The 6,770-nt window shown below is 37.6% G+C and overlaps 1 pseudogene; it reads right to left on the bottom strand.

The window, feature by feature from the left end:
• Window positions 1–3,766: 3,766 nt before the first annotated feature.
• On the bottom strand, window positions 3,767–4,691 carry LOC108490249 (annotated as a pseudogene).
• Between the last annotated feature and the right edge of the window lie 2,079 nt (window positions 4,692–6,770).

The raw sequence follows: 6,770 nt of genomic DNA, 5'->3' as shown, positions 1-6,770 counted from the left end.
TTGGGGCCTGCTGTCCATTTCCACAGTTCTGTGAGGGCTTTTTGTTTGCTTGAGTTTCTATGTGTTTTGTGCATACTGACACAATTGCTGTAGGTTCATATGAGAAGGATCCCAGGGACCTGTAGGACTCTTATTTGTGTGTGGTCATGCACTTCCTCCCTGGATCTTACAGTCTTTCTGTCCCCTCTTCCACAATGGTCCCTGAGCCCTGGGTGGATGCAGTTTAATATAGGAGTCCTGTCCAAGGACCCACACTCTGTAGACTCTTATTCTTTGCGTTTTGGCTGTTTGTGACCTTTTGTGTTCCTGGCTCTCTGTTGCATGAGGGAGGTTTCTTGATGAGAATTGAAAGATGCATTAGTGTTCTCTTCATCCCTTGTTCTATGTTCTGTGAGCCTTAGGTGTAGAGGTTGCATTTCAGACTTGGACAATTCACAGACAACCTCTGTGTGTGACCAGTTGTAGAACTCTGTGACAATCTCTGTCTCTTGAAAAAGAAGCTTTTTTGATGGGTGGTAACTAGGATACTTGTAATTTAAGGATCCATAGTTTTCACATAGTAAGAAATTACATTTGTCTAGAGATGTAACAGCCTTGGAATTTTCTCTAAGATTTATGACCTCCCCAGCTATGTGTATTTGGGTAGGTTTACAGGACCAGGCATGAGTTTCCTCACATTGAGTGGGCTTTAAATGAAATTAGGTAGCTGTTGATTACTCCCAAGATAAAAGTGCCACTATTGCACCAATGTCCTTTTCTGTGCTGGTTATTGATGTTACAACCACAAATTCTTGACTGACTGGTGACCTGAAAGCACACCGTTGGGCTTCAGGCAACCAGGTTTGAAAGGACAGCACAGAACTGGGCAGAGCTTCCTCCTTAGATAACAATGGCCTTGTAATTTTCTTTAATGACTACTCATTTTTCAAAGAGTGTTTTGTGAATTTTCCAGGGTAGACATGAAAAACTATCTATCCACCCCATTTAAGGCATCAATTGTAGAAAAAATAAGTGATTCCACCCAAGTCTGGACGGTGAACTAATGAAGTTTTGGGTTTTAAATACAAGAGCATGGATGACACAAAGCCTGCTCTACCACCCCAATGCCCACCCCAGCATGGATGACAATGTGCAGTTCAGTCAGTGATGTGGCGATTTTTCTCTGCCCCACAAATTTTTGGCTGATTATTAATTATTATTATTATTAATTACTTGCTTTGTTTGTGTTATTGTATTGCCTACATGTATATAAGTTCACCCATGTCTTGCAATGCCTGCAGAGATTAGAAGAAGGTATTAGATCCCCTGGAATTGGAGTTACAGGTGATTGTTAGTTGTCATGTGGGTGCTCAGAACTGAACCTTGGTCTCTGCAAGAGTAGCCAGTGCTCATAATCACTGAGCCATCTCTTCAGTCCCGATTTGTTGGTTTTACAGACTTGTGGAGGAGCCTCCTGGACTGTATATCTCTGAGATTTCTGAGTAGTGTCAGTTTCTTTAGATAGCTGGATCATTCCAGGTATCCTTCCTTCCTCCAGGAGCACATTTTAATTCAGAGAAAATAGCTACACAACACGTTTCTCTGTGTTTTAATAAACCAGGATAATCTGATAACAATGACAATGCTAATGTCAAGACTTTATAGACTAGTGATACTTTCTGTGTCATTAGCAACACTTTTCTGTGTATTGTTAATAATCCAGGAGAAACCTAATGAAACATGACAAGATAACTATCAAGGCTTTCTAGACTAATACTATTTTGAGTGTAATTAACAAGCTGAGTGCTGAAGCCTGGTGGGCCAGACCCAAAGTTGGCCACTTGCTATGGCGTAGCCATGAGGTAGGTGCTGGGCAGTGAGCCAGCTAGAAAGGACATCCTTGTGAAAGTCTAGGCATCTCAGTAGCTAAATGAGATCCTTAGTAATATCACTTTATTTTAAATAATGTTTTCATGTGATGTCTCATTTTACATGGTCCCTGTTTATACTAAACATTCTTTTACATAGATAATTCTTGGCTTTATATTTCTCTGGAAGTAGGTTCAGAATAAGGAATAAATCTCACACTGTCCTCTGTGCACTACAGACCTGGACATACAGGAAGAACAGCAAACAAGGACAGGGTCCACAGAGCTGTGCAACTGTGAATCATGTGGGAAACTCAGGACCTGTTTTGTTTTACGCTGTGTTTTTGTTTTACTATCTAGGAAATGGTGCTTGAACCAGTTTTCACTATATTTTAAAGACCAAGATTGACTTTCATACAATTTTCATGTATTGGATTTTGTTGATTCTTCAGGCCTCTCTGGAGCATGGATTGACAGAACAAATGATGACATTCATTGTTATCTTTTATCAGAATTAGGTGATTGATATTTATAGATAGGAAAAATATTCTTTATAGAAAAATATTTTTCTTTGTGAAAATATAAGGTGATTTTCATAATATACTTACTGAGTATACCTATTAAAATTACACCATAGTTTTAAGAAGAAAATGCAATTACATTTCCCATGTAAAGCTTGTATCATGGAGATTCTTCCAAGATTTCAGTGGAAGCCAATTCTTTCAAGTTCATTTGGTTTCCTGTCCAGTGGTGGTGTGTCTAGTTCTCCATCTGCCTCACTTTCTGTGGAATATACCCGGATACACATGTGCTCAAAGTTCCCACTTCACTATCTGATCATTTTTGTACAATACTTATGTCAAGCGTTTCAAGTGATTCCCTTTTGCTACAAGATTCCCATTATTTTTTATAAAATCAGAAAGATCATTCCATAGTTATATAAATTCAGAACTATTCTTCCAACAATTCATGGAAATTAGTTTCTGATCATTGAAAACATTATGAAAGAATTTGGATCTATAGTGTTTTAATGTCACTATTTGTAGTCATTGACTTTATTTTGGTATTGCAAAATATGTGAATCTATGTACCAATAAGTAACCAGAAGCTTGCTAAGTTGAAAGCTCCCTAGAGTTATGAGCATGGTGATGATATCATTTTGACTCTGGAGAGAATTGCAAGTCAGGTGGTACAGCATGACTACAGTGCATCAGGAAAGGAGAACTCACATAGCAGACAGGAAGCTAAGGAAACAAGAGCCCAGCTTTCACCTCTAACAACCTGCTGTGTTAACTTTAAGACATACATTGATCCTTTCCAAAATCAGTAAAGCCAATACCCTTGTCAACCTCCATGAGGCAGTACTTACTCCAGGTTCTTCCAGGACTCAACACTGCCCACCAGCAATCACATACATATCAAAGATATGAAACTATGGGTAAAAAATTGTGCTTCAATTCAAGCACAATTCATAGCATTTTGCAACAAGAATGGCTTGAGAAGAGTATTCTATCACTACACTATGTCCACAACTAAAGACTCAAGGCAAAAGAGTCCTACCTTAAAGGATGTTAAAACACCAATTGTAAATATTTTCCGATTGAGAACATTAAATTTTCATTGAATTTTTAAATTATGTTTCTGTAAATATATACAACGAATTTCAAATTCATTTTCAATTGAATATTTTTGCGTTGGTTAGGACTATGATGTGAAAAAATAATCATTGGCATTTGATTTTGATTTTAAATGGCTGTATCTAATAAAAGCTAATGGTATTCAGGAAGACTGTATTATCTATTTTTGAAAGAATGTGTGCAGTTATGGTAATGGAGTGAAAGGGAATTAATGAATGAACTAACTGGAAAACTGTCAAGAAGAGACTCAGTATCACACAGGTAATGACACCTGTCCTGAGCCTACCCCAACCCCAACAGACTCCTCACTGTGCCTCTGACATCTTTGTTCCTGAGGGTGTAAATGAGAGGGTTGAGGCTGGATGTGACAATAGTGTGGGAGAGAGCAATGAACTTGCCTTATTCTTGAGAATGTTCCATTGGAGGATGAAGATAAATGCACATGACTGGAATGAAAAAGAGAGACACAACCATGAGTTGGGCTCCACACATCCCAAAAGCCTTCTGAAGTCCTGTGGTGGATCACCTCATCAGGACAGCCCAAGTGATGGTCCCATAGGACATGAAAATGTGGATAAGAGGGATGAGAACAAAAATAGAGCTTGTGACCAACAGATTTGTCTCATTCACACAAACATCAACACAGGATATTTGGAGCAGTGCAGGATTTTCACAGAAGTGATCCAATTTATGATATCCAAACAGGGGCACCCAGAATGAAGGAGGGAATGAAGTGCAGCATTTATAAAGTAACTTACCCAGGAGGCTGCAGCCAGTAATTGGCAAAAGTTATGATTCATGAGTACAGTGTAATGCAGGGGTTTGCAGACAGTGGTATAGTGGTCATGGGACATCATCACCAAAAGAACACACTCTGTGGTCCCCAGTGACAAGACTAAGTAGAGTTGGAACATGCAACCAGCATGAGCTATGATCTTCTCTGGGACCCAGAGGTTCACCAGCAGCTGCAGGGTAGAGCAAATGGTGTGGCAGAGATCAAGAGCTGAGAAGTTTGAGAGAAAGAACTATATGGGAATGTGCAGGTGGGAGTACAGGTGTGAGAGGATGATAACGAATAGGCTCCTGCCAGTGTTTCCAAAAAGAATATCAAAATCACTGCAAAGAGAACCACTTCCAGCTCAGGCCACTTAGAAAAGCCCAGAAAGATGAAGGAATGTTCAGAACTTATATTGAACTTTTATACCATCCTTTTTTTCCTGTTATCTATGGGAAAAGTAACTTAAGCTTGAGATTAAAATTAGCAAATTATCACCCAAACTATAAATACATCTGAAAAACTACTAACTGCTAAGGCCTAATTCCGTTCAGTTATAGAACCGTTTGATAATTATAGAAAATCTATAATAATACAAAACTGAACAAAACAAAAACCCCAAGCTCATAAGTATACTTTTGAAAAGAAAATAAATCGTGGAGTAAATAAAACATCCTTCCATACATATGCAGTCCCATCAATAAACATTGCAGTGATTGTGGGTAAAGAGCACTAATAAAGAAAAATGTAGTTAGGGGCTAAAAATTGGATGAAAAATATAATACTACCATTGTCAAAAATATCTGTCCAGAAGTTACTGTCTAATTAGAAAATGAAAAACAGTAAATAACACTCCACATATTTGGTGGGCAACACCATAAACACCTGCTGAAAGTCAGCACCTCTAGCGTTAGGTCCACCTTATATGAGGTGATGGCTGGCGTGAATCTCAGATCAGGGAACTGGATCGCAAAATGGCTGTTTTGCTGATGGACAAACTCTACTTCTAATATGGAGGCTTCCGAGGCAAACTCAAATAGATGTGAAATGTCCAGACTGCTCTTCAACACACCAATATCAACAAAGAAAATAAACAGAGGAAATTGTCAAGATTAAAAAAAAAAGATCAATGAGATGCGATGCATTAGCTTGTCACCCTAGGCTGTGAAGAAAATATCTATTAGAAATATTACTGAGGCAGATCAAAAAATTCAAATATTCACATTTAATTACAGATCCTGAAACTATGCAAAATACTTGGTTTTTCTTAGACAGTACACACAAGGGGTATTAGGCATAAAAACCTCTCCAAATTACTTTTAAGTCATCTAGGAAGGGATTAGCATAGATTTATGAACAGACAGATACGGCTAGATAATAAGACAAAAATAGACAATAAAGTATTCAGCTAAAAATGGAAACTACTTCGGGTATTAGGCATAAAAACCTCTCCAAATTACTTTTAAGTCATCTAGGAAGAGATTAGCATAGATTTATGAATAGACAGATACGGCTAGATAATAAGACAAAAATAGACAATAAAGTATTCAGCTAAAAATGGAAACTACTTCATGCATTTTGAAAAGTAAGGGGTTGCATTCGTTCTGCATTTTCAAAATTTCTGCAAGATCAAAATTTTACCATATAAAAAGTTATGCAGGGCCTGGAGAGACGACTCATAGGTTAAGAGCACTGGCTGCTCTTGCAGAAGACCTGGACTCTGTTCTCAGCAACTACATGGTGGTTAGCAACTGTCTGTAACTCCAGCTCCACAGAATCTGATGCCTTCTTCTGGTTTCCATAGGCATCACATGACATGGATACACTTACATACTTGCAGTAATACACTCATACACATAAAATAAAAAAAATAAACACAATATTTTAAGATTATGTAGAGAAAGTTACTAAGTTCTCATCTATCCTTGAGTTACTGTTGAAAAAGTTCTTGTCCTAGCTAGGGAAGACAATTCCCATGGAAGACTTGCTGTTCTTAATAAGTATATGGCTTAAAATTTCTGTTAAGTCTTTCATATTCTTTACTTTTACATGATGTAATTCATTTTTTGCTTTCTCAATTTGATTAAAACCCCTGTTTTATTCAGAAATTTATCTCACCTTCAGATTCAATTGAATAAAAATTCGTTCTTTTCTCATTCTGTTTGCTCAGATATTTTAAACTTATTCTGCTAAGAATATTCAAAGTACTGAGTGAGATGTTGTCATCTATACTCCCAGTAAAGGGATATTGAGTTCAAAGTCAGCCTGGGATGCATAGGAATATCCTAGCTTTAAAAGCTGATTTTCAAATGGGTCAGTTTTTAACAAGGTTTTTTTTTTTTTTTTTTTATAATCGTCTGGGAATTTTCTACTTGTATGCAACGTAGCTTTGATCACAATCACCCCCCTGCTCCTCCCGCTGACTCTTCCCAGATGTCTTCCACTGTATTCACCTCCCAATGTCATGTTTCCAATTTTCATGACCCACAATAACAACTAAAATTGTATGAA

This window comes from Nannospalax galili, unplaced genomic scaffold, assembly GCF_000622305.1.
Source record: "Nannospalax galili isolate Female #2095 unplaced genomic scaffold, S.galili_v1.0 scaffold2129, whole genome shotgun sequence".
NCBI lineage: Eukaryota > Metazoa > Chordata > Mammalia > Rodentia > Spalacidae > Nannospalax > Nannospalax galili.
This window is presented reverse-complemented; position numbering and strand designations above follow the sequence as displayed.